This window comes from Chinchilla lanigera, unplaced genomic scaffold (assembly GCF_000276665.1).
Source record: "Chinchilla lanigera isolate Chin_1 unplaced genomic scaffold, ChiLan1.0 scaffold00028, whole genome shotgun sequence".
Classification (NCBI taxonomy): domain Eukaryota; kingdom Metazoa; phylum Chordata; class Mammalia; order Rodentia; family Chinchillidae; genus Chinchilla; species Chinchilla lanigera.
This window is the reverse complement of record NW_004955429.1, coordinates 16,406,346-16,418,220: the sequence shown is the minus strand read 5'-3', so window position 1 is coordinate 16,418,220 and position 11,875 is coordinate 16,406,346.

Below are 11,875 nucleotides of genomic sequence, written 5' to 3'. Positions count from 1 at the left end.
CTTTGCCACTGAGCTAAATCCCCAGCCCCTCCCCTCTAATATTTGTGGTCAGCCTTAAGGGCTATTTTGATGGGTCCCCAGCCTTCTTGTTCAGAAGCGTTATAGCTTTTTTTTAGTCCTTTATTCAGTCACATAAATTTTGCGATTAGCTGGTCATGTTCTTTAAATTCTCTATTGGGATTAAATTAAATTTATAGATCAATTTGCCAGAATTGTCATTTTTATGATATCAAGTCTTCTACCCATGAACATGGCATATCTGGCTAATTTACTTTGGTCTTCTTTTATGTTTTTCAATAAGGTCTTATAATCTTCTGTGCAAAGATCATGCTCGTCTTTTGTTAGATTTCTCTTGAATCCTACGAATGTATTGTTATGATTTTTGGTGTCCTCTTGAAATTAAAAATTCTGATTCTCTGAAGCTGGAGTATAGGGATACCGTTTGCTTTTGCATTTTGATTGTTGTGTGCAGCAACGTTGCTCTGCTCTTGAATTAACTGCGCTAGCTTCTCTAGGACTTTCAGTGTGGCGTCAGAGTTTGTGAATAATGAATGTTTTTGTTTTTTCTTTTCCAGTCCTTATTTATTCAATTTTTTCTTGACTTACAGCATGAGCTAGAACTTTTCCTACAGTACTGAGTAGATGTGGCAGCAGTGAGTGGCCATGTCATGTTCTTCATAATTACTGATGCTTGTACTAGTTCATCGCAAGTCATCACTTTATAGTAGTAGCTTTCTCATTCACATTTTGTATCACACTGAGGATTCCCTATTTTGTTAAGTTTTGGTTGTGAATGGATATTAAGTCACATTATGTGATTATTCTACAGCTATTCGGATGATCCTATGGTCTTTCCTTCCATATATTCTATTGAGATTAAATCTGTCAATACTTCTTCCTAATGTGAACACCCTTGCATTATTAAACAGGGTTATTTTGGTCACATGTTTGGAGGTAAACATCTGGAACTGGTCAAATCTTTGTGGGGGGTTCCCTCCATGGAAATGAATGAAGACCGCCCAAGTGAGAAGAAGCCAGTGCAATTTACATGGAGCTGCTAGAGAAGGAGTCACCGAATGTGACCTACCTTTTGACAGAGACTCAGGACGGTGGAGGAGCAGGAGGGTGTTACAGTGAAGAAGGGCAGGGTGTGCCTGGGTTACAGGCTGTGGCACAGAGGCAGCTAGACACAGGGCATCCTGTGTGGTTGATTAAGGGTGCATATTTGTCCCTGTCTGGTTAGTCCTACATTGGAAACAGGGACATTAGTGAAGCTGCCCATTATCACTCAAGTCTTGGCCACTTGGGGCTAATGCTACAAGGGTGGTTTGACTTCCTGGTTGCTGGAGAAAGAATTCTGACTGCCTAGAGATGTGGCTCAGAGGGCAGGCTCGCCATGCATGTGATACGTTGGCATCTTGGGATGGCTTTTGCGGATTGTGGGTCTGAGATCTATTGTTATACCTGGTCTGGCCACTGTCTGTTCGCATGTGCAGTCTCTCACCTGGGAAGGGTCTTATTCCAAGCCTGTGCTGTCTAAGGCCAAGACTCATGTTTGCTTGTGCAGAGCACTAGGTCATGTGCTCCTTACATGCCCAAGCCCCGCCCCGCCCCACCCCACACAGCGTGGCAGCGTCTGCTCTGCCTTCATGGGCATGCTGCTTGCCAGGTTTCTTTTGATTTCTATGTCTTGGTTCTTTTCTCACCTCCATTTTTATATACTTATTTACTTTAACCTGTTCTCTGCCTTTAAAGGGATATTTGTTACTTTTTGCCTACTATTTCTGTGAGTTTTCATCAGGGGATTTTTCAGGTTCAGGTCTGCCACGCCGCCAGTACTCAGAAGGCCCTTAGCATCTTTGAAAGTGGGATGAGCTTTCATTCACTTTTCCCTTAAAAAAAAAACCACCACCGGCACCACCAAAAACACTCATTAATTGTGTCTTGCAGAGGGTTCTAGCTGGCAGCCGTGAGCAGGATCTGGCCCTCAGTCACATTTTTGTTCAAAATGAAACTGGAAACGGTTTGTTAAAGTTCTGATATAAATGCGTTCTATAGAGAATCCTCTGTGTCTCTGAGATATGTAGAATCCGTGGTAGATTGCTTACAAAAATACCACAACTGTTCTACTCCCCGAACCCTTTCACCTTTGGCCAAAATCTCTGAAATCATTCTCATCTCTGTACTCTCCTGCAGTGTCCAGAATACCTGCCATTGCTTCCACTCTCCTACCTCAAGTGCCTCCTCCTAGGGAGTCGGGGGCTAGACCCATCTCCCCGTGCTCTGGCTCCAGGCTGTTCTGCCCGTAAAACATGTCGGCTCCCAAGGACCTGGTCCATTTGCACTCTTGCTCTTGGAACCGCCCAGCTGCCTTGGGAAGCAGCCTGGGCCAGCAGCTGGAAGATGAGTGACCCATGGGGCAGATGGTGCTGGTGCTGGCCGAGGTCACAAGGTCACCTGGCATCACAAGGCACTCAGCTGACTGCTGGAGAGTGAGCAGGCCCAGCCGGGCCCAGCCCAGACCAAAGGCCACGGCCAAATCCCAGTTTAAATTGCTGGCCCAGGAAAGCATGAGTGAAATCAGTGGTCACTGCAGAAAGCCACCACATCTTGGGGACGTCAACTACAGAGCAAAAGCGAACTGATGCGGGGTCCTTGGCTCTCTGGCCTCTCTGTCTGTGGCCTATTAGTTTGCCATCTGGGGCGTCTTGTTCCCCGTACCCTGGATGCCCGGCTGGGTGAGTAAGAGGAAGCCCCCAAGGTGGGCATAGCGTGGTGTACAGAGGTCCTGGATGGCACGGAGAGGTTGCCAAGGTCACCTGGCTCTGAGCAGCCGTAGTGAAAAGACGAACCCTTCAATCCATGGACCAGGAGTGGGAGGGAGCATTTACAGAGGCCATAGTGCAAGCCGGGCTGCACTTGGGGCGGAGGGGCAGGTTTTGGACGGGACCCTGGCTCTCAACACAGGTCTGATGCTCCTTTACTCTGTGCCTGGAAGTGTGGTCTGCTCTTGGAGCTCAGTTCCTCTCATCTCACAGCAGAGGGCTGGGCTCAGCCGTGTGTGTCCATTCAGAGTCCCTGCTGTCTCCTGGGGGTGGAGCCCATGGACAAAGGAGAAGGGGAGACCCTGGACCATCTGCACCCTGGCCCTTCCCCCACACTGGTCTGACCTTACTGTGGTCAGTGTGGTGTGGTGACTGAGGACAGACACAGGTCCAGGTGCACTGTGTAACAGTAGTGTCCGCTCCTCTGGGGCCTCTAACTTTGTAGTTTCAGTGACCCACTGTGAGCCAGGGCCTGAAAATATGAAATGGAAAATTCTAGAATAAACAGCTCATATGTGAAAACCACACACTTTTCTGAGCTTGCGTTCCTCCATACTGTGCTCCCACCCTTTAATCCAGTGTATCCCCACTGTCTACACTGTCTGCCCATTAGTCACTTCGCAGCTGTCTCAATTACGCGCCCCCCCTCCCCCCCAAGATCTACTGTTGTGGGATGGCAGTGTTTGTGTTCAGCTAAGGCTTATTTTACTTAATTGTGGCCCAAAGCCTGAGAATAAAGATGCTGGCAATTCATATAGGACAAAGAGAAGTCAGAAGGTGCTTCCTTTCTGTGAAAAGGTGAAAGTTCTCAATTTAATAAGGAAAGAAAAATATCACAGGTAGAGGTTGCTAAGATGTACCATGAAAACAAATCTCCTATTCCTGAAATTGTGAAAAGGGAAAAAGACGTTCGTGCTACTTCTGAGATCACACTGCAAAAGCTGCAGCCACAGTGGATGACACGGGCTTCGTTAAGGTCGAGGGGACACTGGATTCTAGAGTTGGTGCTGTCCATGGCTTGCAGCATCCGCTGGGGGCCCTGCAGCGAGAGGATCAGCCTATCAAGTCACCTGACCCTCCCTGTAGCTCTTGGAGGCAAGTGCTGGGTGAGGAAGCCGAGGGGATTACAAAGACCCTCCCCCCTAGCCAGTGAGAGATGGGGCTGAATCCATGCCGCCCTGGAGTCCCACAGACAGTGATGGCACGCGGCTGAGTGCTGGCGCTTTTTCTCCGAAGTCGGGAAACTCAGCAAACACTGCAATGAACGTGGGCGCCGGGAACGGCGAAAACCACGGGACATGGCGGCACGAGGGCAGGAGGGGAGTGCGTGGCAGGGGATGGCTGGGAGGCCAGGGGGAGCAGCCCTTTCAGCAGAGACTTGAGGACAGGATGGGGAAGGCTTGGGGACAAGTCCCAGGAGGCTGTGCGGCTGCAGCAGATCAGAAAGAAGCACAGATCCCTCGGGGCCTTGTTCTCTTCCTCCCTGGCTCTGGGGGAGATGGCTGCGTCCTGTGGCCTCTCCTCACTGCGCAGGCAGAGGCTGTCTGGGTCTCCACGAAACCCATCGCCCAGGCTGCGGAAGGTCCAGCCTCTCTCCTGGGCCCTTCCTTGAGGATGGGGCTTCCTGTCTGCACCCGCTTGCGTTACATCGAGGAAGGACAGGCCGGGCTCCCTGAAAAGGCTTTCCTCCCTGGCCCGGAGACCTGGGGGCAGGCACGCTTCAGGGGCTGTGCCAGGCAAAGTCACAATCCTGTCTTATGATTATGGATTTCAAGAGCCAGAAAAAGGCCTGATTGTCTGCTTTCAGCAGGAAGAACAGCAAAGCCAGACCTCCGGGCAGTCAGCTCGGCTCGGGGATATGCTGCTGTGCCCTCCTGACTTGATCCTGGGGTGGGTGTGGGGGGGTTATGGGGATGGGCGGTGGGCAGAGGTGCGGGGCAAACAAGGGGCGGGAGGGCATTCAGCCTCCTGCCTGGAGACGCTTCGTGTTTGAAAACAATACCTGGGTCCTCTCCCATTGCTCCAAAGCAAGCAGCGGAGGAGCTGGGGGGAAAACCACAAGCCCTGACGCGGTACTTCCCGCCCCTCCCTGCGCAAGTGGGTGTTTTCTTTTTCTTTTTTTTTAAAGATCTGTTTTTGTCTTGACCTTTTAAAAAATGCACATATATACATATGTAATTGGTGTTTAAAACAATAAATGGGAGCATATTATACCATTATTCTATGATCTGATTTCTTTCCGTTGATGAAATGCTTCTGAGAGATTTCTCCCTCGCAACGTGTCTATCCTAGGTTTCCTAATAATATCCTCTAATCCCCTCGCCATTCCCTAACTGACTGAGATGAACTGTCTCCCGTAGAAGACATGCTTCTTTCTGTACATGTGCTGTGCGTGTGGTCAGTGTGCATGTGTATATTTTGTGTGCCTGTGTTATGCATGCGTGCGTATAATGTGTGCAAATGTGTGTTGTGTGCACACATTGTGTGTGTGTGTTCAGCACCTCCTCTTCTCTTTATTTAATAAAACAGGCTCCAATTTGTGTGTATACATGTGTGTGTTGTATTCATGTGTGTTCAAGGTGCGTGCATTTTCTGGGCACATGTAGTACATGCATGGTGTGTGTACACTCAGTACCTCCTCTCCTCTCCCAGTGAAACAGGAGCCCATCTTGGGATGTATGTGCATGTGTATACATGTGTGTTGTGTGCCTATGTTGTGGACATGTGGGGTATGTTGTGTGTGTGCTATGTATATTGGTATGTATACATGTGTGCCCTGCATGTATGCTTGTTGTGGGCATGTGTGGTACATGTGTGTAATCTATGTGTGCTTTACACCTCTTCTTGAACTCCCAGGGGAACAGGACCCCACACGGGCTCTGCCCTCTACCCCGCCAGGCTCTCGCATGCCCAGCACAACACGTCAGGGGTGGGCTCCAGGAACATCAAGAGGCTCCAGCCAGGGCACTGTTGTGATGGCAGCAAGTCCCCCCACCCTGTGTCAGGAGGCTGTGCACGGCCGAGGAAGGTGCATCCCCAATCTCAGCTCAGCAGAGCTGGGAGGGGTGATCCAAGGGAGCCCTGTGCGCCTCTGTCTCTGCTCCCAGTTGTCCTCAGGGCCAATGCTGCCATGGCTTTTAGTTATGTCAGCCCACAGATTCCCTTCCCTCCATAAGCCAGCACAGAATGGAGTTGTGCATTGTTGTGGCACCTACTGTATCTGGTATTACTTCAGCCCAGAAATCACAGCAAGAGCCGTTGCTGTGGGAGACAGGGAAAGCAAGGCAGAAGTAGACACTGAGTTGTGATGTAACCTTCCGATAATGGATGTGGTTTCCTGCCATAAACATGCGGCTGAAAGGGACGGGCTGGGTGACGGCCAAGCAGGGGGCGAGGACCACAGGACTTCTGCAGTTGACCGTCTGCTTCCGACCACACGGGGAAGTCTGCAGAAAGTGATAAGCTGGGGCTTTGGAATCGCATGTTAAGATACAGTCAAAGAATTAGAGAATTTCAGCAATGCCCTAAAACAATTGCTTTTCCTTTGCAGTTAAAGGGCTGATACAACTGAACATCACACTCCGAACTTGATCATGGGGTTGCAGAATGACAACATAAATTGAGTTTGTAGCCATGACAGATCTGTTACATAAATACTAGGGCACTGATCAGAATGGAGGGGCACACCGAGACCTGGAACGAGGATGGGACTGAGCTCAGATGGGTCTCAAAAGCAGCTTCCTCTTCCTGTCTGAAAAGATGAATCTTTCCAGTGTGAAAAGTTCTGAGTGAGTCAGTTTCCCAAGAGGGGACCAGCTCCCACAAGTCTTCTTCCCCTCATCCTGCAGCCATCAGAGCCCACTCTGACCCAGGAAGCAAGTGTAAAATTTGACCCAGGTGAACATAATTTATGGCATCATAGAGATTTTCCTACATCCAATTGATAGAGGAAAAGCTGGTCCTGATTTATAAGTACTTGTGCAGGACGTGGTGGCCCTTGCGGACCTAGCAGAGGAGCACAGCACAACACAGAGCCCGCAGGGACAGGATTCGACGTGTGAATCTGCACTTGCTCATGGGCATGGGGCCAATGCTTTGGGACTTAGAAGATCAGGACTGTAGGACAGGTGATGAGGCAGTCGGGTAAGAGGTAGATAGAGATGTCTCAAACTAGGCACAAAGTGTATGGGAGTATTTGTATAATCCACAACGCGCTGAAGGAGGCACCCACTGAAGCAGAGGTTCCTGACCATTCAGAGCAGGGCGTGTCCCATGAACATGATCAGCCTCCTTCATCAGGCTTCCATTCTTTCCCCTGGGGCTGCATGGAAGGATGGAAGGTACGGGGGCTGCACAACACAGGTTCCCCTCGCTGGCACTACTCGGGCTACTACCACTGTCAGACCCGCAGCCTGTTCACAGCCAGTACCAGTGTTGAGATAGGCATGAGCCCCTCTCTCTGTGTGGAAGAGGTGGCGCCTGATGGTGGGTTGGTTATACCGGACCCTCCCTGCCGTTATCCTCACTGAAATGGACTCTTCTGTCTATGGATGTGCACGGTCCCTGCCAACTCCAACATCTGCGGACCCCTGCAAATGCTTTCTCCGCCATTGTGAGAGCTTCAAGTTTCTTTAGGCTACGGGACTCACTCTGTGCCAGGGATGAGCAGCAACAGGCTCACACTTGTGGGTTTCCCCGATCCACCCCCTATGTCAGCAGTACCAGCTCAGACTGTTGACCAAGTGTCAGCAAAGGTTTTGAGTTCTTTAGGCTTTACAGACGGCACAATTTCTCTTCCCCTGATCATTTATATATGGAGTCTTCATGGTGTTTAAATTTAAAATTTAGCCTCATGTCAAGGAACATCCAGGCTGGATTGGGATGGGGCTGGGGGTGGTTACTGTAGCCTAAAGATGGACAGGACTTCCTTGTGGGGGAGGCTGAGTGTCTCCACTTGTACACAGATAGTTGTAAATAGGATGTCACCTGTACGGTTTCTGTGCAGAGGGGTGGGACCAATGAACGGTGACAGTGGGAGGCACTGATCATGCGACTGTCGCCCTCCAAGCTCTGCTGGGCCCGGCAAGCCCAGCACATGTTCCTCCATGTATAAATGATATTTATTTTATGGGGCATGCACAGTGGGCACATCCTGCCCGCAGAGGTGAAGTCTTTGCCTCTCTGTCCCAGGTCAGTGCAATACAGGCTCCAGGTAGTGGGTCAAAGGGTACAGAGTCAGAGAGGCTGGAAAACATGGGAGGCTTAGGCCAAGAGCTGGGCAGGGCAAGGGAGAGGGATCAGGAGCTGCCACCACAGGGGCTTGGGGGAGCTGCTGCAGGTTTCCCATCTGTGCAGGGTGGGAGGGACTATGACTCTGAGAAGTGTCCCCGGGGACCAGAGCCCTTCCATGTGTCCCTGGGGATGGAAGCCAGGTTTGGATGTCCTTAGGTACCTTCATTTTCTGAGCTTTGAAAACTGGGACCTTCTGCAAAAGGAGGAGGACACGTTGTCCTCTAAGGAGTACAAGAGGACATAATGGTAGGAGCATCCTCAGCCCCAGCACCTCTGACTTCTGAGGCCAGGACAGTTTGCTGTGGGGTATGGAAGGAGGCTTAGCATTTTTGGCTTCTACCCAGGAGAGACTGGTAGGGCCTGCAGCCCCCAGAAATATGCCAGACAGTGCCAGTGCCCTGCAGAGGGTCTCCTCGCCAGGGCGCACTGTTGGGTTAAGGATGCAGGTGTCATGGGGGCCGGTAGGGGTGGTATTTATTTCCTTAGGACAAAAATGTCAGAAGAGGAATTGTGGGATGCGGGGTGTGAACATTTTTTTAAGAATAAATATAATCTCTCATTATAAAATTAGTAATTATAGCTGCAGGAAACTTGGACAATGGTGAAATGCATGAAGAAACACACACACATGCCAATCCCCCCTATGGTATCACCGAGAGATAACCATTCTTAATATTTCATTTCATAATCCTCTGTCTTTTTTTCCTATGCATACAAATAGACATATTTTCTGTTTTTCAACAAAAAAGAGATCATAGCACATAGTGTTTCCTAATGTACCATTTTCATTTAAGGATGAGTGATCACCACCTTTTCATATCAGTGAATACGATTTCACAGCACAAATTTCACTGGTTGTTGGTTGGGACTGTGGGATTGTGTTATAATTTATCGAATTCCCCCATCATTCTTTAAATGATTCATTTTTATTACACAATTAATGTATGCTTATTGTAAAGAAATTTTAAAAATGGAAATAACCACAATGCAGAAAGAACGAATCACCCATGATCTACCAGCCGTGGGTGATCCTTATTAATAGTTCCGTGTGCATCCTTTCTTACAAAAATTGATTTTGGGGGGGTATGTATTATTTTATCACCCTCTCTTCCCATTTAACAATACAGCATTCATATACATGCTTCTATAAAGCCATTTCTGGTGGCTGCAGAGAATTCTATTGTACAAAAACACATGATTTATACAGCCAATGATTGCCTCTTAATTGACATTTTGGGTTTCTTTCTTTTGCTGTTACAAAATACTGTAATAAACAGCCTTGTAACTAATTCTTTTTTTAGGACAAATTTCTACAAGAAGAACAAGTGGGTCAAAAGGTATGCAAAAATGGATGTGGAAAATGAAATTGCCCTCTAAAAACTGTACCACTTTATGTTTTCAGCAAGAAAGTATAAATGTCCATACGCCGTGCTCCTTGCTAACATTGAATATAATAATAGTAATAATAAAAAACCAACTTCATAGGTGAAAAATGGTAGCTTGTTGTTTTAATTTGCATGTACTTGAATACTAATGAGGCTGAACACTTTTTCAAATGCCTTTTGATATTTGTATTTCTTCTATTGAAAATTGTCGGTTCATAGTCTTTGCTCATATTTCTATTTGTATGTTAATATCTCCTCGATTATTTGTATGTTATGGATGTTAACCCTTTACCGGGGTACATAGCAGTGCTGTGACTATTTCCCCAAATCTAGCAACTCTTTTCCACTTTGTTTCTATCTTCTATTTTGTGTATTTCATTTTTTGGAAGTTTAAGATGTGAATATAGCAAAATTCGTTACGCTTTTGTGGTTTTTGCTTTTGGTGTCCTGCTAAGGAAAGCATTCTCTACCATAAGTTTTATGTATCCTCGTCTACATTTTATGGTTTATTTTATTTTAGCTTATTTTTGCAGGGCTGGGGATTAATTCCAGGGCCTCATGCATGCTAGGCAAGTGCTCTACCACTGAGCTATACCCACAGCCCTTGTAGTTTATGTTTAAATTATTTTTTTCTGGAATCTATTTCATTTTGATTAGATGGTGTTATTGAACAAAGCTCCCTGTGTCCCTTGGCCTGGGAGTGTCATGCATGTTCCTGGCTCTGTCCCCAGGAACTCAGTTCTGGCCTGTGGATGGTCTAGGTCTGAACCAACAGCTCACTCTTGCATATTGTAGTTTTAAAACATTTTTTGATAGATAGGAGGGCAAGTGACTCTTCAGTTGACTTTTCAGTACTTCCTTGTCCATTCATGAAATAAATCCTCCTGGTTGGTTTCACAAGATTGTTTTCAAAGTTGAAAAGATAAAATTCTCTTTTGAGTTGGAAACATGTCTTCCTGTGAGGTCGGTTTGGGCTGAATTTATATGAATGTTGCATGAAGATTAAGTCTTGCTGAACAAGGATGAAGTCACTATCTTTGTACCTGCCTGAAGGATGGTTCCTAAAAGTTTTATAATTAGAAATTGAAGTGTTTCTTGCTAACTTTTACTTTAGTGCACTAAGATCAGAGAACATGGTTTGTACATTTCCTCCCTCTGCATTTGTTTTTTGTTGTTAGACTTTTAAAGATTTTACATGGGTAGGGGGTGATGCTAGGGGTGGAACCCCAGGACCTTGCACACCGTGCAAATACTCTACCCAAGCTGTACTCCCCACTCCCATTTAGATATTTTTGTTGTTTCTTCTTTCTTGTTCTTCTTCTTCTTCTTCTTCTTCTTTTTTTTTTTTTTTGGTACTAGGAATCGAACTCATCACCTCACATTTGCTAGGCAGTCTTTTTCTTTTTTTTTGAGACAAGGTCTTCTATGTAGTCCAGGCCGGCCTTGAACTTAGGCCTACCTGTCTCAGCCTCCCAAAGGCTGAGATTATAGGCATGACCTATCACTATCACTGTCACGAGGCATGAGGATATCACTATTCCTGCTTCCTATTTAGAGATGTTGGCTGATTACTTGACCAATTTATTTCATGTGTTTTTGTGCATAAGCATCAAGGTTTCATACATACTTAAATCTATTTCTCTCCCTCTCTCTTTCCCCTTCCACAGTATTAGTAATAATATATTCAGAATGTTTATTGCCTCCTTTGCCTAGCAGGACTGTGAGAGATAAATGATAGTCTTTAGTTGGTGGCGTATCTTCACCAAACTTCCTCATATTCCTGAGTTTTTACTATATTTAAATGCAACGTAATTCCGTTCATAAAATGTCGCGTCTGTTAGGTTCTCCTTGTCCTATGTGATGCTTTTTGTAGTTCTGTGCTGCTGAGTCTGAAATGAGTATTTGACCCGTGTGCTCCTTCTGCTTGTGTACGCTGGTGTGTGTTTATCTTTTGGGACTTTGCTTCGGAGGTGTCTCCTGGGCAGAATGTTTACTTTGACTGTGCCTGGCTCCGTGTGAAAAGGCTGCCTGTCTAATGGGGTTCGATTTATCCTCACAGTGAAACAATGAGTTAAACACTTGCTGCTGCAATTAATAACTCTCGCCTCACTCTGTCAGCTCCTCTCCTTCCTTCTGCCTTCCCCCCTTCACATTCTATTGCCGTTTTATTGGCTTTTTATGTACTTTGAGGCTTTGGAAGGTTTACGGTCCCATCCTCAGCTTAACTAGTTTCAGATTCTTTCTTTAGACTTTATTTTTCTAGTTGCCAGATTCAAGAGTAAAATGCACCATCATTTGGAGTTCTATTTAAGACAACTATTAGAAGTTTTTGCTTGCAGAAGACGGATTCTGATTGAAGCTGCCTTTATTCCA